This window comes from Podarcis muralis, chromosome 3 (assembly GCF_964188315.1).
Source record: "Podarcis muralis chromosome 3, rPodMur119.hap1.1, whole genome shotgun sequence".
In the NCBI taxonomy this organism is placed as follows: domain Eukaryota; kingdom Metazoa; phylum Chordata; class Lepidosauria; order Squamata; family Lacertidae; genus Podarcis; species Podarcis muralis.
This window is the reverse complement of record NC_135657.1, coordinates 5450399-5471879: the sequence shown is the minus strand read 5'-3', so window position 1 is coordinate 5471879 and position 21481 is coordinate 5450399. Positions and strand designations below refer to the sequence as shown.

Genomic DNA, 21481 nt, shown 5'->3' with positions numbered 1-21481 from the left:
CCAGCTGAAGGCTCTTCTTATGCCCTTACGCCCACCCGCTTCCTCCGCATTGCCCCATATTGTTTCTTGGCCATGCTATGCCACTCTGGGCGGCTTCCAACTAAGTATTAAAATACAGTAATTCATCAAACATTAAAAGCTTCCCTGAACAGGGCTGCCTTCAGATGTCTTCTAAAAGTCTGGTAGTTGTTCTTCTCTTTGACATCTGGTGGGAGGGCGTTCCACAGGGCGGGTGCCACCACCGAGAAGGCCTTCTGCCTGGTTCCCTGTAACTTGGCTTCTCGCAATGAGGGAACCGCCAGAAGGCCCTCGGCACTGGACCTCAGTGTCCGGGCAGCACAATGGGGGTGGAGACGCTCCTTCAGGTATACTGGGCCGAGGCCGTTTAGGGCTTTAAAGGTCAGCACCAACACTTTGAATTGTGCCCGGAAATGTGCTGGGAGCCAATGTAGGTCTTTCAAGACCAGTGTTATGTGGTCTTAGCGGCCGCTCCCAGTCACCAGTCGAGCTGCCGCATTCTGGATTAGTTGTAGTTTCCGGGTCACCTTCAAAGGTAGCCCCATGTAGAGCACATTGCAGTAGTCCAAGTGGGAGATAACCAGAGCATGCACCACTCTGGCGAGACAGTCCGCGGGCAGATAGGGTCTGGCGAGGCATTGGGCAAATGGCCGGGGTGTTTTCTCAGCGGGTTGATGGAGGAGTTGGGTGCCTGCCCCCACCTTCCTGCAGGCCTCGATTTGAGGTCTGGCGTTCATCGCTCAGAGACGCACCCTTCCTCCTGCCAAGGGGGCCCCTGGAACAACACACCATACATCCTCTCCCTGCCTTCTTTTGCATCAAGGCCTCCCACATCGCAAAGGACAGCAGCAATGTGATGCAGACGCGATCAATAAAACCGTTAGCAGCGGAGGCCCGGCACTTTGCTCTCTGAAGCACGTAGCCACCTGGGCTGCAGTGCACACGCCAGAAGGAGGGCAAAGATCATCACAGGCCTGTCTCTGAGAGGGTGGTCCTGGGCAAGTGGGGGAGCTCACATAAGAACTGCAAGGAAATGTTGCAGCGTAGTTTCTTGGCAAGGATCCCTCCTCCTCCTAGATATAACATTCCCTTCTCGCAGACATTCGTCCCACCCAAGTTATCCATTTCTCATTTCCACCTGACACTCAGCAATGTTCAGTTCTCCCTGGGCAGTTTCGGGTGCCTGGTTTTGCTGTGTCACCTTGTAAACCTCGGGGTTCCCCATAGCACTCCAAGACTTCCCTCATATTTCTTAGTAAACCTGTTTTGACTTGGCTCCATGCACGGCCAGAGTTTACTATTAGCAGGAGTGGTGCATTGAATGCATCCGTCGTTGGACACAGCAGTGCATCCGAATGCCATGGAAGATGATTTCCATATGAGTGCAGCTTGTCCTTAAAATAGCACCCTTCCTCCTCTTCTTCTTCCTCTCCCCTCTCTTCCATCACTTATACAGTCCACTTCTATCCAGCCTTACTCAGAAATAAGTCCCCTGGTTAGGGCTTCCTGTAGGATTGCTCTCTTCTCTCTCTCTTTGGCGATCATTCGTAGCTGAGTAAAATTGTCTTCCATGAACACGGACTTAACAGTGAGTCCGTAAGTGACTGTGGAGGCCAATTCTGGATCCACACGTCCTTCCACAGTGGGGACATTGGTTCCCAGGCAGGAGTAGATCACGGTGTGGATTTGCCATGAGTGCCTTCCTCTTAGCACGTTCCTCCCTTGCGTTCTGAGTTTGAGTGTCTTCAAAGTCCATGACGCCTTCTGCTGCTTACGTATGACCTCAACACAAGCTGAGTTGATGACAAAGCAAGCTTTCTTCTTGGTAGGGCAGTCAGTGTGACCAGACACTGCCGATCAAGCCTGATATTGTCTGCCCCAAGGATGGGGAACTGGCAAGTGGGAACCTACCTGAGCACAAAAGTTAAAGGAGGCAGTGATGGCCCCCAACCTGGGTGGCATTATAAGAGGATTGGACATATTCATGGAGGAAAGGAGGGCTATTGATGCCTACTAGCCAGGATGGCAACACTCTGCTTCCACAGTTGGAGAAAGCAATGCTTCTGAATCTTCTTCTTCTTTGGCAATCCATCGTAGCCGAGTAAGATTGTCTTCCAGAAACACAGTTTTAACAATGAGTCCATAAGTGACTGTGGAGGCCAATTCTGGATCCACATGTCCTTCCACAGTGGGGACATTGGTTACTTGGTGGGAGTTGATCATGGTGAGGGTTTGCCAAGTGTGCCTTTCTCTTAGCACGTTTCTCCCTTGCGTCCTGAGTTCAAGCCCATGACACCTTTGGTAAAGGCTGTTCTCCAACTGCAGCGCTCACAGGCCAGTGTTTCCCAGTTGTCGGTGTTTATACTACATTTTCTTAGATTTGCCTTGAGACAGTCTTTAAACCTCTTTCGTTGGGCACCAGCATTACGCTTTCCATTTTTAAGTTCGGGATAGAGTAGTTGCTTTGGAAGATGATCATCAGGCATCCACACAACATGACCAGTCCAACAAAGTTGATGTTGAAGAATCATTGCTTCAACACTGGTGATCCTTGCTTCTTCCAGTACACTGGCATTAGTTCGCCTGTCTTCCCAAGTGATGTGTAAAAATTTTTGGAGACACCGTTGATGGAATCTTTTGAGGAGTTGGAGATGGCGTTTATATGTGGTCCATGTTTCACAAGCATATAGTAAGGTTGGTAGTACGATAGCTTTGTAAACAAGCATTTTGGTTTCCCTGCGAATGTCCCGGTCCTCAAACACTCTGCACTTCAGTCGGGAGAAAGCCGCACTCGCAGAGCTCAGGCGATGCTGGATTTCGGCATCTATATTGGCCCTTGTGGAAAGATAACTGCCCAGGTAGGAGAAGTGATGGACATTTTCCAACGTTACACCATTGAGTTGGAAACCACAGGGAGGGAGAGTTGCTCTTGTGATCGAATCCTGCTTCTGGCCTCCACCTTGGGGCAATTGGTTGGCCACTGTGAGAAGAATATGCTGGACTAGATGGGCCATGGCCTGATCCAGCAGGCCGTTCTTACGTTTTTAAGTGACCATGAGCCATAACAGTGAAGGGAAGCCTCAATCGCAAGGGGTAATATACCTCTGAATATCATTTGAGACACACAGAGGGGAGAACAGGCTCAGACAGCATGCCTGCTGTAGTCCAACAATTTTGGAGGGCACGAGGTAAGGGAATGTTGCCTTGTGTTTGTTTTTTTCTGGTTGGTATTGCATGTGTGTTTAATCTACACTCCACTTCCCCACTAAAAGGCAAATGACCTAATAAAAGAATACATTTTTTAAAAAAAGAAAAGGCAAGCCCTTTTTGAACAGGCTCCCGGGGTCTCCGCTTCTGAATTTTTGCTCCGGGAAGCAGAGAATCAAGCGCTCGCTTTACCGTATTCTTCTCATTATGGAAATCCGCAGAGAGCAAGGTGGTGCAAATCATCCCCAATTATTTCTGTGAAAATGTTCGCCTCCCTGGAAAAAAAGGGGAAAGGGAGGGGATCGTATGCTCAGATCGCTTCTTTTTTTACATGAAAAGAAGCAACAAAAGAGCCTCATGGCCCCTGAAAGAACTAACAAATTTATGATGGTGTAAGCTTTCATGACTCAAGCCCACTTTCCTTGTTTCTCCCTCCCTTGACTTCTATCTCCTTCCTTGTCTCTTTGCTCTGCATCAGTTTCTAAGTTGTAAAGTCTGTAGGGCCAGCATTCTTGTACTCTCTAAAGTCGCGGGATGCCTGATGTCATAGATATAGATAGATAGATGATAGATAGATAGATAGATAGATAGATAGATAGATAGATGATGATAGATATAGATAGATAGATAGATAGATAGATAGATGATAGATAGATAGATAGATAGATAGATAGATAGATAGATGATAGATAGATGATAGATAGATAGATAGATAGATAGATAGATAGATAGATAGATAGATGATAGATAGATAGATAGATGATAGATAGATAGATAGATAGATAGATAGATAGATAGATGATAGATAGATGATAGATATAGATAGATAGATAGGTGATAGATAGATGATAGATAGATAGATAGATAGATATAGATATAGATGATAGATAGATAGATAGATAGATAGATAGATAGATAGATAGATAGATAGATGCTAGATAGAGAGATAGATGATAGAGATAGATAGATAGATAGATAGATAGATAGATAGATAGATAGATGATAGATAGATGATAGATAGATAGATGATAGATAGAGTAGATAGATAGATTCAGGTAGGTAGCCGTGTTGGTCTGACGCAGTAGAAATATATATAAAAAATAATAATAATTGTCCAGTAGCACGTTAGAGACCAACTAAGTTTGTTCTTGGTTTGAACTTTCGTTTGCATGCACACTTCTTCAGATACACTGAAACAGAAGTCACCAGACCCTTATATACAGTGGTGCCTCGCAAGATGAAATTAATTCGTTCTGCGAGTTTTTTTGTCTTGCGAATTTTTCGTCTTGCGAAGCACGGTTTCCCATAGGAATGCATTGAAAATCAATTAATGCGTTCAAGCAATGCACCCTGGGTATTAACGGTTTTAAGAAAAAGGAAACAAATATGCAAGACGTTTCCATCTTGCGAAGCAAGCCCATAGGGAAATTCGTCTTGCGAAGCAACTCAAAAAACGAAAAACTCTTTCGTCTTGCGAGTTTTTCGTCTTGCGAGGCATTCGTCTTGTGAGGCATCACTGTATAGTGAGAGGGTGAGGAGGGGTATTACTCAGAAGGGTGTTGGGAATGGGTGATGGGCTGATAGGTGTGGTAAACCAGTTGACGACTGTTAACGACTGCAATTGGTCTTCCAGGAAAAAGCAAGGGGTGAGATGGCCAAAAATAGCCTTATCATGTATAATGAGATAAGAATCCAATGTGTCTATTCAGACCAGGTCACTCCATGGTCTGTTAGAATTCCTTTTGGATTTCCAGAGCTGCGATGGGAGGACGAGGGTGTGAGGAACAAGGAAGGCTTTGCTTAAGAGCTTTGCTGCTGTGGTAGAACATCTGCTCTCAGCCAGCCTTTTCTTGGAGCATGTCTACGATGCAGCTCTGCTCCCTCACAATTCCCCTCCCTTCCCTCCATCTCTGCCTCCACGCTTGTGCGCCTTCTCAGCTGCCGGCCGCATGACCCACAATGCACTCCGGCAGGCCTGGTCCGCCCCAGTGAACATCTCGAGGACCTCCGAGACTCAGGGAGGAGAGCACGCGAGGCCTGGAATGTGTGCCAAGTCCCCAAGTGTATCCTGTTGCGGCAGAAGGACAGAGCTGCCATTACGCCTGTCATGTTCGCAATAGCTTGCAAACACACAACTCACTCATTTCCCCCTTTCTGCAATCCTTTTTGTCACCTGTCATTTTCAAGCAGACTTGAGGTGGGGGTGGGGGAAAGAAACAGCAGCACCGAACTGGAATGTGGCAGTTTGGGGGGGGGGGTGTCACAGGCTTGACAACAGAGGCAGCTGCCTTCACGCTCCCACAATGCATCTGTATCGACGTCCGTCCTGGAAGCACCTGCAATCTTGCACAGTCTGTTGATGGGCTGGTTTTGCGAGAGCAGTTGTGAGCCTAACCCCACTTTCCTGGGAGTGAACCCAATTGAACTCCATGGGGCTTACGTCTGAAAAGACATGGTTGGGACTGCAGCCGATATGTAGACATAAACTACTTCTTTTCAAGTCATTGTAGTGTACACCATAACAGTGTCCCTGTTTTCCAAGGACGGTCTTGGATTTACAGAAGCTGTCACGGTTTCTGATTTGATCCCTGAACGTCCCACTTTTCCTTAAAGGTAAAGGGACCCCTGACCATTAGGTCCAGTCGTGGCCGACTCTGGGGTTGCGGTGCTCATCTCGCTTTATTGGCTGAGGGAGCTGGCGTACAGCTTCCGGGTCATGTGGCCGGCATGACTAAGCTGCTTCTGGCGAACCAGAGCAGCGCACGGAAATGCCGTTTACCTTCCTGCCAAAGTGGTACCTATTTATCTACTTGCACTTTGACATGCTTTCGAACTGCTAGGTTGGCAGGAGCTGGGACCAAGCAACGGGAGCTCACCCCGTCGTGGGGATTCAAACCGCCAACCTTCTGATTGGCAAGTCCTAGGCTCTATTGTTTAGACCACAGTGCCACCCGTGTCCCTTTTCCTTAGGATCCCCCTATTTTCATTGGAGAAATGTTGGAGAGTATGGAATAGGACATCCTTATTTTCATCAGAGAAATGTTGGAAAGAATGGAATAGGATGTCCCCGTTTTCATCGGAGAAATGTTGGGAGGTATGCCGTAAACTTATAAGATCCTGAAATTCAGGACTAATGACAAATGCTGAAACAAAACAGGTTTTTAAGCAGGTGGTGAAACAGCAGAATTATAAGTGCTTGTCGGGTTAAAACAGGAACAGTGTTCCAAATTACTGGTACCTCTACACTAGCAACCTAAATTTGCATAGAAACTTAACAGTCGTAACAATTTTCAGACTGAGAATCGTCTTGAAATCTAGCCCTGCAACTGTGGACAAGAGGGAAATCTACTCACATGCTGGTGTGAACTTGCCAAATCTGCAGATTCTGAACCATAACTCAGCTCTTCTTTGAAACCCACACACCTCTGAATTTTTTGTAAAAAAATTAGGTCCTCAACATGGTATTTTATTTTGTTCACATACACTATGCCATAAACTCATATGGAATTGGTTCCAGCAGCTCTGGCTCCTTGCCATTGTTTCTCACAAAGTGGGCTACTCTTGGAGGAGCAGGCTGGTGTTTTAAAGGTAAAGGTAAAGGTAAAGGTACCCCTGCCCGTACGGGCCAGTCTTGACAGACTCTGGGGTTGTGCGCCCATCTCACTCAAGAGGCCGGGGGCCAGCGCAGTCCGGAGACACTTCCGGGTCATGTGGCCAGCGTGACAAAGCTGCATCTGGCGAGCCAGCACAGCACACGGAAACGCCGTCCCTATTTATCTACTTGCACCCAGAGGTGCTTTCGAACTGCTAGGTTGGCAGGCGCTGGGACCGAGCAACGGGAGCGCACCCCGCCGCAGGGATTCGAACCGCCGACTGAGGCTTTTACCCACAGCGTCACCCGCGTCCCACTGGTGTTTTAGTTCAAACCAAATTCCCTTTTCCTTTCCTTCTTTTTTTTTCTTTCTTTCATTTTCTTCCACACGCTGCAAGAAGCTGTCTCTGCTCTTTGAGTGCTTAATATGCTCAATTCGCACATTAATTCTCTTGGCCAGAATCTTGCCCTTAACTTTCTTGTTCACAGCATGCTGGGTAATGTTGTATACCCTTCCTGTCTTGCCACGGTAACATTTGTGGGGCATGCCTTTCTGAATTGTGCCCATGCCCTTTATGTCAACAATATCACCCTTCTTATAGTTGCGCATGTAGGTAGCAAGAGGGACCACACCATGTTTGCAAAAGGGTCTCGAGAACATGTAACGTGTCCCCCTCCTCTTCCCCTTGATGTTGGTCATCTTGACGGTTTACTATAAGATGGCGCTGAATTTTGTGGTGCTGGACTTTGACCAGCCTCTGTCCTGTCCCTGCTGCAGGACTCGTATTACGAGTCTGTTCTCGGGACAGAAGTTGCATCAGGCAGAACGAGCTGCTCCCGGGGCCAGGCCTGATAGATACGGAGGGGCAGAGCTGATAGTAGCAGTTGCTTCGTTCTGCCCTCCTCACCCATGTTCAATTCAGCTCTTGTCAAATCCAGGGAAGGCTAACCTGATTCTGAGGAACTGGATTCCTTTGCTGTCTTTTGCCGGAGCCAAAAAATCTCAAGCAGACTTTCCCCCCCCAAACAGCAGAAGTTTCCTTCCATGTTCGTCTGAGCATTGCTGTCTCCTTCTGCTGCCTTCTTGGCAACCTCAGCAAGGATTCTCCACTGGGGGTTTGCACTAGAAACTGTCCTGTGTCCTCAAGGGACTCACTTCTTTACCCTGACACTAATACTACTACCGAACGCCTCTTTGGCGCCACACAGAAGTGACAAAATCCCTCCCTGCGGAGGCTCATAATCTATCGGAGGCAGACAAAATGGTGTGGGCATGGGAACACAGGAAACTGCCTTTGAACTGAGTTGGAGATCTAGCTCAGCGTTGTCTAATAATAATAATAATAATAATAATAATAATAATAATTTTTTATTTGTACCCCACCCATCTGGCTGGGTTTCCCCAGCCACTCTGGGCGGCTTCCACAGAGACCAAAAATACACTAAGATGTCACACATTAAAAACTTCCCTGAACAGGGCTGCCTTAAGATGTCTTCTCAATGTCAGGTAGTTGTTTATCTCTTTGACATCTGATGGGAGGGCGTTCCACAGGGCGGGCGCCACTACCAAGAAGGCCCTCTGCCTGGTTCCCTGTAGCTTTGCTTCTTGCAATGAGGGAACCACCAGAAGGCCCTCAGCGCTGGACCTGTGTCCAGGCAGAACGATGGAGGTGGAGACGCTCCTTCAGGTATACAGGACCGAGGCCGTTTAGGGCTTTAAAGGTCAGCACCAACACTTTGAATTATGCTCGGAAACGTACTGGGAGCCAATGCAGATCTCTCAGGACCGGTGTTATGTGGTCCCGGCGGCTGCTCCCAGTCACCAGTCTAGCTGCCGCATTCTGGATTAATTGCAGTTTCCGGGTCACCTTCAAAGGTAGCCCCACATAGAGGGCATTGCAGTAGTCCAAGTGGGAGATAACCAGAGCATGCACCACTCTGGTGAGACAGTCTGCAGGCAGGTAGGGTCTCAGCCTGCGTACCAGATGGAGCTAGTAGACAGCTGCCCTGGACACAGAATTAACCTGTGCCTCCATGGACAGCTGTGAGTCCAAAATGACTCCCATGCTGCGCACCTGGTCCTTCAGGGGCACAGTTACCCCATTCAGGACGAGGGAGTCCCCCACACCCGCCCGCCCCCTGTCCCCCCAAAACAGTACTTCAGTCTTGTCAGGATTCAACCTGACTACAGTGACTAGCAGCACTTTTGGACAAGTTGTGGCCAGTTGGAGGCAGCACCCAGCACCCTCAGCCCATAGCCAATGCCCCAGAATATTTGTGAGGCCAGCCAATATTTGTGACCCTGTCCCTGCTCTGTTGCCATTCCTGACAAGCGACCCATTTTCAGAGGTATGCCCCCCCCACTTTCTCTGGGGGTGCCTTGGGCGCTGCCTTCATCCCAGGGCAACCGGCATTGGGTGGCAGAGAGGGGAAGGCAGGTGGCATGGCGCTTTGGCAGGAGTCAGCAGGATCGCGACAAAGCATCAGACGAGAAAAGGAGCATCTTCCGGTCCGACACTCTAGCACAGGGGTGACCAACTCCCAAGAGACTGTGATCTACTCACAGAATTAAAAACTGGCAGTGATCTACCCCCTTTTGGGGGGTTCAGGTCAAAGCTGTTGAGCTTGTTTTAGAAGGGAAAGCCCCGTTTTTGGGGGGTTCAGGTCAAAGCTGTTGAGCTTTTGTAAGAAGCCCCAATTTTGGGGGGTTCAGGTAGAAAAGGGAACGCCAACAGATCGCTGGGGAAACAAACAGCTTCAGTAAGTAAACTCCATCTTCCATTCTGCAGATCGGGAAACAATGGAGGGCAGGGCAGGATTCTATTTTACCTACGCTAAGGAAAGGGACCCAGTGATCGACCACAATCTGCCAAAACCTCTCAGGGATCTACCAGTAGATCGCGATCCACCAGCTGGACATCCCTGCTCTAGCACAATCCTGTTGATTTCATGCCAGAGCAGTGGAACGAAAGCCACTCGTTTTTCAGTCCTGCGAGACCAAAGAATGGGTTTCTTTTGCTTCCATGCATGCTCAAGATAAAAAAACTGAGCGTCCCCGTTTCAGTGGGGGAAATGCTGGGTGGCATGTCTGCTGCCAAGCAGTCAGTTTTGTAAACCGCTGCTTAAAATCCCCCCGCAGTTTCCTCAATACAGCATCACTCCAGGAGCACTGTGGGAAATTAAAATGGCTGCCCTGGGGAGGCCATTTTGATTTCACACATTAACCCCCAGAGTTCTGGTTATGCCAGGAGCTTTCGTGAGAACATTGGAATGGCAGCTCCTGACACAAACCGTCCTTCCTCTCTGGGAAGCCCATGGAAAGGGGGCTGCCAAAGAAAGGGGGAGCCCAACAGAAAGCTGTTTGGGCTGGACTTTCAAAAGTGGGCTCTTTCTTGGACCCACCAAACAGGTTTTCCCTGGAGCTGTTTTGGACTACAACTCCCATCCATCCAATAGCAATATGCTTTTGCCTGGGGAAAGCACTGGAGTCTGCAGAACATGCGTTATACCGTGACTTCCCATCATTTGTGTGCTGGTCCCAGGGGGAAGGTTACTGTTACCGTAGTCAAAGTTCAGTCCTGAGTCACAGCCTGGAAATAGTCCACAAGGTGCGAGGCGAGGTCCGAAACAGGGAGCCGGGCGGGGACAGGAACACTCGAAGATCAGAAGCAGGAAGCCGGGCGGGGAACAGGAACACTGAAGGAACAGGACTGGATGCTGGCCGAAACAGCTCTTCGATGACGACGTTGCTCCTGCAACCTGGGACCGGGCTGACTGGCCTTTATCTTCTCTGAGGCCAGGGGCGGTCCCGGCCCCCAGGAGCCCCACCTCTCCTGGCCTTAAGGCGAGCACTCCTCCTGGGAGAAACCAGTTCCCTCCGCCTCTCTGCCCTAAGCCTCTGCAGTTCAGGAGAGGCTGAAGGGTTACTGGGCCCCGGGGAAGACTCACCTGTAGGCACTGAGTCCTCAACCACCTCTGGGGCCAGAATGGATTCACCTGGTGCCTGCTCCTGAGGATCCGGCACAGGTGCAGGCTCCTCAGAATCAAGGCCTTGCCCCAGTTCAGCCGGCCCTGGAGGCGGGAACTCCTGTGCCGGCTGGGATTCCTCCGGTTCACTCTCAGAATCGGAATCCCAGGCCATCACAATTTGTTTATTTAAGCCAAGGTGTCACCACTGAAAGCGCCCTGTCATGGGTTAGTGCCAACCAGGGGGCAGCACCACCTACAGCTCCCTCCACCCCACCCCGCTGATTGTAGGGTATAGGGGGGTCCATGTTGGGGAAGGTGCTCTTTTAGGTACTTGACTCGGAAGCTGTTTAGGGCCTTGTATGCTTGCTGCAGTCTGCACAGCCATGACAGCACTTTGTTTTAGAAAAAGTCACTCGGATTGAATGGAGGTAGCTCAGCGGGTTAGAATGTGGCAGTGAGAATGCCAAGGTCGCAGGTTCTATCCCTGTATGGGACAACTGCATATTCCTGCATTGCAGGCTGTTGGACTAGATGATCCTCAAGGTACCTTCCAATTCTCCAGTTCTATGAATACCACGGATGGAGCCCAGGGAGGAAAGAAACTGATATGTGAACGAAAACAGTGTGCGACTTGAGGAGAATTCAACCGGCGGATTTGGTCTTGATCTTACAGGCCTTGTTCATAAGGGGGAGATGCTCAACAACACATTCAGGGGGAAACTCCCTCAGGACTAGGCAGCCAATCAGAGGCTGTGTTACCTCAGCGAGGGTCATGTTGCTGCGCCTGGTTGCTAGGCAGCACCTCCACCCATTCCTCTCTTGGCTACTTGGCTTTAATGTCAAGAGAATTAACCCTTGAGGTGCACACAGAATGAGCCCTGCTGTTGCACTTCCAACATGCTGCTTCTAGGAGTGCACCCTTGTTCCCCCAATTTTTGTGATAACCTTACACTTTCCACACTTTTACTCATAATTTCATGCTAGGTATACGTGTGTGTGTGTGTGAACCCCTTTCTGATCTTAAAAGCAGAATCTAGTGTGTGTGCCCTCCTTTTCCAATTGGCAGGCTCCCAAGACCCCAAGACCCCGTCCTCAACCCCACACCTTCCTCTTTCCTCCATGGATCCTGCTTCCAAGGCTGTGATAGTTCTCCGAGAAATGGTACTGTCTGATTAAGACGGATAGATTGGTAAGAAGCATCCAGTGTGACCGGAATAGAAAACACAGCAGCTCCTGGCTGGCTTGGGGGGCAGAAAGCCAGAAAATAGCTTTGCTCGGAAGATGATTTCCATACGAGTGCAGCTTGTCCTTAAAATAGCATCTTTCCTCTTCTTCTTCCTCTCCCCTCTCTTCCATCACTTATACAGTCCAGTTCTGTCCAGCCTTACTCAGAAATAAGTCCCTTGCTTCAAGGGGATGGCTTCTCGCTTCTCTCTCTCTCTTTGGAGATCCCTTGTAGCTGAGTAAGATTGTCTTCCATAAACACGGTATTAACAGTGAGTCCGTAAGTGACTGTGGAGGCCAATTCCGGACCCACACGTCCTTCCACAGTGGGGACATTGGTTCCTGGGCAGGAGTTGGACATGGTGTGGATTTGCCAAGCGTACTTTCCTCTTAGCACATTCCTCCCTTGCGTTCTGAGTTCGAGTGTCTTCAAAGCCCATGACGCCTTCTGCTGCTTACGTATGACCTCAACACAAGCTGAGTTAATGACAAAGCAAGCTTTCTTCTTGGTAGGGCTGTCTGTGTGACCAGCTATTGTCTAACACTGCCCACCGAGCCTGGTATTGTCTGCTCCCTCCCCAGGTCGACAAACCCCATCGGTCCCTCTATGGCACACGCAGAGACCGCCTTCTTGACCGTTGGACCCCCTCATCCAACAGAGCCTGTCTTCGCACGCAGGGGAATTAGGTGTCTGGTGTGTGACATAATTGGAAGGGGGAGCCTTATACATGGGGGCTTCTTACAGAAGGAAAAATACAGTAATTAGGGAGGGAGAGCAATTTGTTTGTGTTTAGATGCCATGTTCCTGCCAAATCTCCCAGCTTTGGCTTGCACTTTGGGTAAAAAGGTAAAGGGATCCCTGACCATTAGGTCCAGTCATGGCCGACTCTGGGGTTGCGGCGCTCATCTCACTTTATTGGCCAAGGGAGCCAGCGTACAGCTTCCGGGTCATGTGGCCAGCATGACTAAGCCGATTCTGGCGAGCCAGAGCAGCGCACGGAAATGCCATTTACCTTCCCACCGGAGCGGTGCCTATTTATCTACTTGCACTTTGACGTGCTTTCAAACTGCTAGGTTGGCAGGAGCAGGGACCGAGCAATGGGAGCTCACCCCATCGCGGGGATTCGAACCGCCGACCTTCTGATCTGCAAGTCCTAGGCTCTGTGGTTTAACCCACAGCGCCACCCGCATCCCTTCTCTAAGAGGGTAAGAAATGGCAAAATGAGATGAAGGGGGAGAGAGAGAGGCAAGGCAACTGAGCACACTCACAGGTACTGAGCCTTCCCCACTCTTACATAATGAAGTTACGTAATGGCTCAGAAGTGCCGACTGCCTACTCATTTGCCCTCTTCTTCTAGGTCTGATCTGCACAGAGAGTTGGGCAGAGGTGGCGTGCTTGCTCCCACCGCTGCCCGTTCGCTTGTAGGGCAGGTTGACAGCAAGGACAGGAGACCCTGGGGGTTAGCAGTGGGCCCCCAATGTAGGGATGGGCTTTGACATGCGTCTGGTGGCGTCAACCTCCTGGCTTCTGCCATTCCTTCTCCCAGACACACACACACTTCCTAGTCTGATGCAACAGGAAACGGGCTGGGGGGGGGGAATACATTCATCCCCTCCCTTGTCTTTTTGGCGAGGTAGTTACTGAGCCCACCCAAAGTCCACCCCCCTCTCTCTCCCTCTCCCCCCATTAGAATCCTGCAGTGTGTTTCCTTTAAAGAGTCGGTGACACTTGTTGCATTTCCCTTGGGAGCAGATGTTAAAGAGTTTCCAGGATCAAAAGAAGCAGACATCATGTCAGAAACAATTATTGTACCGCAATGCCTATGAGCAACTCATTCATTCCAGGGACTTTTCTTTAGATCGGGGAGAAGAGAGGAGGCAGAAAGATCATGGTCAAAGCAAACAACAGCGGAAATGTTGCTTGCTTGCTTGCTTGCTTGCTTGCTTGCTCTGCAAGATGGGGATGGAAACTTTACAGGGCTGATGTGAGGGTTACAACAGCAACCAAATAGTAGGATAGAGTTGAGGCAATTCTAGGCTGCCTCAAGAGAAGTCTAGTGTCCAGATCAAGGGAAGTCATAGGTAAAGGAAAAGGAACCCCTGACCGTTAGGTGTAGTCATGGACGACTCTTGCTCCACCCACTGGACCAGCCTGCCATCAACATGCGGCCCCTGGAAAGCTGTCCACGAGGGAATGCTGCCCTTGGCTTGCAACAGGTCCCCCTACCCCTGTCCTGTTCCTGTAAATACTCCTGTATGCAGGATCACACCCGGTTGTTATATTCAGCCCTGCGGGCGTAATAAACTGGCGACTTGGAAGAGCGACAGGCAAGAGAATCTTTCACATAATGTCATGAGCTACCCAAGTGATTTAACACACCTATTTCCCATTCAATCAAAACTTAATAAATACTCTGCTCCTTTTCTCCCCACCACTGCCCCCCCCCCAAAGGAACTGAGCTCTGCATAGATTACCATATTGTTCGCACTATAAGGCCCACCAGACCACAAGACGCACCTAGTTTTTGGAGGAGGAAAACAAGAAAAAAATAATATTCTGCATCTCAGAAGCCAGAACAGCAAGAGGGATCGCTGCGCAGCGAAAGCAACGATCCCTCTTGCTGTTCTGGCTTCTGGGATAGCTGCGCAGCCTGTATTTGCTCCATAAGACGCGCGCACATTTCCCCTTACCTTTTAGGAGGGAAAAAGTGTGTCTTATAGAGCAAAAAATACAGTATTTGTTCAAAATGAGCACACCTGTGGCCACAAGGATTTTACATCTCTGCAAACCTGCACGGGATGTTTGCTTCCTGGATCTCCCGATGTCTGGCTTCGCGAAGGGGATTATTAATCATTAATGCGAAACGTTAAACGCCGCTAATGCTCATGTATTTATTAAGCTATCTCTGAGGTTCATTAAACAGGCACACAGTGTAATTAGCCTCTTGCAAATCTTTTGGCATCCCCGTCCCAAAGACATTCCTTGCGAGAGCGGATAGATCCCACTGAGTCTGGTGGAAATCATCTGTAAGGAAGAGTCTCGAGGCAGATCTGCCATCGGCCAGCCCCCCAACTTTTAGGGTCACCCTGACCAAGAAGGAGAACCATCTGCTCCAGTCAGATGACCCATGATATCCTTCCAGTTGCAAAAGGCACAACAGTCATTCCTCGTGTTGCATTTGCGTCAGGTTGAGAGTTTTTAGGTTGCGTCCCACAGTGACCCGGAAGCACCAGAAAGGGTTACTTCCAGGTTTCGCCACTTGCGCATGCGCAGACGCTCAAAATGACATCATGCGCATGCACAGAAGCAGCAAATCGCGACCTGTGCATGCGCAAATGCTGATGGGTTCTGCTCAGGTTGAGAATGGGGCTCCAGAACGGATCCCATTCGCAACCAGAGGTACCACTGTAAATAATAATAATAATAATAAATTTATTTATACCCTACCCTCCCCGGCCAGAGCCGGGCTCAGGGCAGCTAACACCAGTAAAATTACAATAAATACATAATGGGTGGGGGGGAGGAAAAAATCAATTTAAAATACGAGTTAAAATACAATTTAGAATGCAGCCTCATTTTAATAGTAGCCCATAGATCAAAACCATAAGGGGAGGGAAACAGAAGGGTCAGACTGAGTCCAAACCAAAGGCCTGGCGGAACAGCTCCCTCTTGCAGGCCCTGCAGAAAGATGTCAAGTCCCGCAGGGCCCTGGTCTCTTGTGACAGAGCGTTCCACCAAATCGGGGCCAGTACTGAAAAGGCCCTGGCCCTAGTTGAGACCAATCTAACCACCTTGTGGCTTGGGACCTCCAAAGTGTGGTAATTTGTGGACCTTAAGGTCCTCCGCAGAGCTTATTTTATATTTATTTTTAGTATTGTATATTTATTTTTAGCCCCACCTTTTTCCAGATTAAAACGAGAACCGCTGAAAACTTGGGGGGGGGGATGAAATAATAATTTTTTAAAAAATTCAACACTGATAGAGTTAAAACTACCTACCTACCTACCTACCTACCTAATCCATTGAAAACATACAGATTTCGCTGAGTTTCCTGCATTGGAGGGGGTTGAACTGGGTGACTCTACAATCCCATGATTGATCCCGTGGCAAGATTCGAATTAGGGACTTCTAGTCCAGACGTTTACTTAACTTCCTTAACGGCATGCGCGTTCATTCAGTGGTGTAGAGATGAGTGGGGGCCGCGTGGAGAGTTCGTATGAGGTGAGCCCGGCACGGTTCAGGAAGGGCTTTGCAGAATAAGCTATTTGTAACCATCTTTCCTCAGAGGCGCAACGTAGTGAGTGGTCTTCGTTGCCTGTTTGGCACGAGATCTTCTCCCCAAGGAGAGCGTGATGGAACAACAGGAATCTGTAAACCGTGTTCTCTGTGGTTAGTGTCTCCTGGAGCAGATGGCCTTGTATCCGGATTTCTAGGTTGAATACATATGGTTTTTTCAAGCATGCTATTTCAGACTTCGGTTATAAAAAATTAAGAAATTAAAATGGTACATGCGCCCCAATCGCCAAGCAGCGGGAGACTTGAGGGTGCCAATGATGACCTCAGATTCCGGTTCCTTGGAACAAAGGTCACTGAAGAAGACTGTGATAAATGATTTTATTTGCTTATATATACAACCTGGGCATAAGCTGGAGGGGCCTCCATTAGGTTTCCAGGTATCTTCCCAGCTCCAGATAAGACTAGACCAAGACCAGACCCTGTCATATCTTTCTCCTACCCCTAAGGTGGTACACGGGTGGCACTGTGGTCTAAAACCACTGAGCCTCTAGGGCTTGCTGATCAGAAGGTCAGCAGTTCAAATCCCCATGATGGGGTGAGCTCCTGTCGCTCTGTCCCAGCTCCTTCCAACCTAGCAGTTCGAAAGCACACCAGTGCAAGTAGATAAACAGGTACCACTGTGGCGGGAAGGTAAATGGCATTTCCGTGCGCTCTGGAACTCGTCAAGGTGTCCCGTTACACCAGAGGCGGTTTGGTCATGCTGGCCACATGACCTGGAAAGCTGTCTGTGGACAAACACCGGCTCCCTCTGCCTGAAATCGAGATGAGCGCCGCAACCCCATAGTCGCCTTTAACTGGACTTAACTGTCCAGGGGTCCTTTACATTTTATTGCCTTTTTTCTTTTCTTTTTTACTATCTTTGCCAATGATTCAACAGTGTGCAAACAAACGTTCTCCACCAAAGGTTCATCATGGTGCAAGCGAGATGAGCACCGCAACCCTATCGTCGCCTTTGACTGGACTTAACCATCCAGGGGTCCTTTCCCTTTTTTAAAAAAACTACTCCTAGGATAATTTCGGGACGTGGGCTTGCCGATCAGAAGGTCAGCAGTTCGAATCCCCATGACAGGGTGAGCTCCCTTTGCTCGGTCCCTGCTCCTGCCAACCTAGCAGTTCGAAAGCACCTCAAAGTGCAAGTAGATAAATAGGTACCGCTCCAGCGGGAAGGTAAACGACATTTCCGTGCACTGCTCTGGTTTGCCAGAAGCAACAACACGACCAGTCCAACAAAGTTGATGTTGAAGAATCATTGCTTCGACACTGGTGATCTTTGTGTCTTCCAGTACACTGGCATTAGCTCGCCTGTCTTCCCAAGTGATGTGTAAAAAATTTCGGAGACGCCACTGATGGAATCGTGGACATGGGATGAGGTAGGCTGGGGAGAAATGAGAAAGAGGGAATTGACAGGCAGCCCCTTCCCCTATCCCTGTAGCCCTGAGCGAGTCAACAGGCCTGATCAGAACCTGACCGCAAGGGCTTGTTCCTTGTTCCGTAATGTGCAGTGACACTCTGTCGGAAAGGGAGCTTCACAAAGATGGAGTCTTGGCCCTGGCGCCTCTCCGCTGTGCTCAGGCGGCTTCTACCTTGGCAGGAAGCCCTCTGCAAACCTGGCCGTTCAGACAGTGGCCCATTGCCGAGAAGACGCTTGGTAGAGGGCGGTCCTGCACACACACACACACTTCATCTGCTTCCAAAATGCTCGTGGCCGAGTAAGGGAATTGGACGAGGAATGTGTGTGCGCACTCACCCACCGAAAGCAGGCGTGGAAAAGCACGTGGCTCCTTCCGTGTGCAGTGGCATTTGCAGCCAGCTGCAGAATTGCCACTTAGAAATGGATCGCTTCACCCCTCGCCTTCGATTGCCAGGCTGCTCCATCCCTGGTATACTTCAGATGCGTTGCGAGATCTAAGAGGCGCAGGCGTTCGACACGTTCGGGGTGGAATCGCAGGAGGAGAAAGCAGAGTCCCTGTCAAATGGCACGGAGGGGGGGCCTTCGAAGCATAAACTGAAAGCTTGGAAAGGGAAGAGAGAGATAAAACTTGATTCGCATTTTAGCCAATGGCCATAGCAACAGTAAAACACTACAGTATACAGTGGTACCTCGGGTTACATACGCTTCAAGTTACAGACTCTGCTAACCCAGAAATAGTGCTTCAGGTTATGAACTTTGCTTCAGGATAAGAACAGAAATAGTGCTCCAGCGGCGCGGCAGCAGCAGGAGGCCCCATTAGCTAAAGTGGTGCTTCGGGTTGAGAACAGTTTCAGGTTAAGAACAGACCTCCGGAACGAATTAAGTACTTAACCTGAGGTACCACTGTACGCAGAAATGGAAATTTGATATAAAAGCACAATTTAAAGTCCTGAATCAGCTGTCAGTTAGTGGCCCTTGTTCTGAACCTAGCAACCTTTGCTGTTATCTGCTCATTTTGATCTGATAGAAGAAAGGACATTGTGGCAGTGGCTTAGCGCCCTGGGATGGTTAGTACGAGTGGGGTGATGATCTCGTTCCTCAGGTCTTTGAAGAGAGTGCAAGACAGGAGGACATGTGCCGCTGTTTTGGTGCTACTGTCTCCACAGGGGCAAAGACGTTTCTCAGGCGGGATCTTTCGGAATCGGACAGGCGGAGTCTACAACAAGGGTCAGCAAACTTTTTCAGCAGGGGGCCGGTACACTGTCCCTCAGACCTTGTGGGGGGCCAGACTATATTTGGAAAAATAAAAATAAAAATGAACGAATTCCTATGCCCCACAAATAACCCAGAGATGCATTTTAAATAAAAGCACACATTCTACTCAGGTAAAAACACGCTGATTCCTGGACCGTCCACGGGCCGGATTTAGAAGGCTATTGGGCCGCATCCAGCCCCCGGCCTTAGTTTGCCTACCCATGGTCTACAACCTCCCCTCCATCCAAAACAAAGGATTGCCCCAATGCCCAACCAGTTGTGATGATTGCTATGAGGCAGGCAAAACCACCGGGTCAGTGCCCATTAGCCCGGTGGGCAAATTCCCACTCGGCCCCATCAAGAACAGTGACCACCGTAGCCACAGCAAAGCCATTGACTATCAGCTTCAACCAAGGGTGGGCAGTTGGGGGAAAGTGGCGAGGGAACCGGCAGGTAGTGCCCTAGGTGTGGGCTGCTTAAATGGGCAAGGGGCAGGTCCAAGGGAAGCCTACCTGCTCTGTTGGCTCCGCCCCCTGGCAAAGCCCAAGTCCCAACTTGCATCCCCATTTGCCAAAGCAGGGTGCAGGCTAGGATCCAGTTCCTGATAGGCGGTGGGGGCACGGCCTAATAGGCAGCCCCTGTGAAACCTCTGCTGTCCCACAACACCACTGCCCCAAGAGGGGTGAGCGGACTTGCTGGAAGCAAGAGTGATTTATGCACAAAAGTGGAAAGACCAAGAAATTCCAACTAAAGAGGAACGGATATATGGAGTTGGCGAGCATAACACCAAAAGTTAAGGATCAAGAAGAGGCGCTGTGAAGGAAGGAGTGGAAACCCCTTTGTAGGGTATTTGAGGAGGTATAACAGATAAAGTCTAAGGGACGTGGGTGGCGCTGTGGGTTAAACCACAGAGCCTAGGGCTTGCCGATCAGAAGGTCGGTGGTTCGAATCCCCGCGACGGGGTGAGCTCCCGTTGCTCGGTCCCTGCCCCTGCCAACCTAGCAGTTCGAAAGCACGAAGTGCAAGTAGATAAATAGGTACCGCTCCGGCGGGAAGGTAAACCGTGTTTCTGTGTGCTGCTCTGGTCCGCCAGAAGCGGCTTAGTCCTGCTGGCCACATGACCTGGAAGCTCTACGCTGGCTCCCTCCGCCAATAAAGCGAGATGAGCGCTGCAACCCCAGAGTCAGCCACGACTGGACCTAATGGTCAGGGGTCCCTTTACCTTTTTAACAGATAAAGTAGGATCTGAACTGTGAGTAGCAGTAATAAACAGGATACTAAGCTGAGTGAAAGAGGGTGGTTAAGAGGGGAAATGCAGTAGGACAAGGAGGAATTGGGAAACCATGGAGGGAGGAAAGTTCAGATTTTCAGATAGATGAAGACAATTTAAATCTGTATGTTTTAAAACTTTAGAAAATCCTCAATTAAAAAAAAAAAGAATGGATACTAGTTGCTGGAAACGGTTCTGTCCCCTTCATCTCTCCCTCGACTTCTGCACCAGGAGTAAGGGGTCAATAATTTTAACCTAGAGTGCCTTGAGGGGAGGTCGCAGGCAAAAGGAGAGGGCTTATAATTTCCCATGCCTTCCCTCACCCTCTCCCCACCGCCAAGTAAAACCCTCCCCACAGCTGCCTTCTTCTCCTCAACAAAGATTTGGGATTCAGGGCTGCCGCCTCTAGTAAAGGAAGCAGCCGGGTGGAAGGGGTCGCACGGAGGGATATGGCTGGTGGGGAAGGGTTAAGCAGCCCCCCCCCACCCCTATTTCTCTACTAAGAATGGCCTCCTCATTCTTCTGCTTTGCACAGCAATTTGGAGCGACCCGAGTCTGCTGGCGGAAGTCCCATCCGGCCCAGAGAAGCATCCGGTCCTGGGAGCAGAAATCCCAAATTTTCGTTCCACTCCCCGACCCCCCATCATTCCCCCATCAGCCATTTACTGAATCTTCCCAGCGTGGCACCGGGCAGCTAATTGTGCAATAGATAATCTTGTTGGTTAGGCTTATCGTCAGCCTTGTTAACCTCCCAACAGGGGTTTTTTTCTAATTTCCCCTAAGTGCATTCTTGCCTCTGGGGTCGCTATCCTGGCTCGGGGGACTTCCCTACAGATTCTCATTTGTTTGCACACAGAAGCGCCTCTTGCATTCCGTTTCTTGCCTACGAGGGGCAGACAGATCTCTGTCCATTTTGGTTCTGCTCCTTTTCTGCGTTTTTCCCATATTTGTGCTCAGCTTTCCATATTTCTTCAGGGTGTGTTGTCTCGGGGGGGGGGGGGGGTTAGAAGATAAAATTCATCAGCATCTTCAGTGCAATTTTCTTCTGATGGTGATCGCAGAATCATAGAATCGGAAGGGACCCCTGTCCAACCTCCCTGTCGTGCAGGAATCTCAGCTAAAGCATCCGCCTGGCTTTCAATTGGAACATAGCCTGATCTTTTATTCCCCTTCCTTCCCTCCCCCTCCCCTTTTTATGAAGATCACCCGCGCTGAGACCCCACAGCTAGTTCTCCCCTG

The 21481-nt window shown here is 49.6% G+C and overlaps 1 protein-coding gene and 1 pseudogene across 1 annotated transcript in view; one reads left to right on the top strand and one right to left on the bottom strand.

Moving 5' to 3' along the window:
• The window catches only part of XKR6 (XK related 6), a 151730-nt gene that overhangs the window by 84181 nt on the left and 46068 nt on the right, over window positions 1–21481 (top strand). The window lies entirely within an intron of this gene.
• LOC114594919 (large ribosomal subunit protein eL21 pseudogene) lies at window positions 6671–7537 on the bottom strand (annotated as a pseudogene).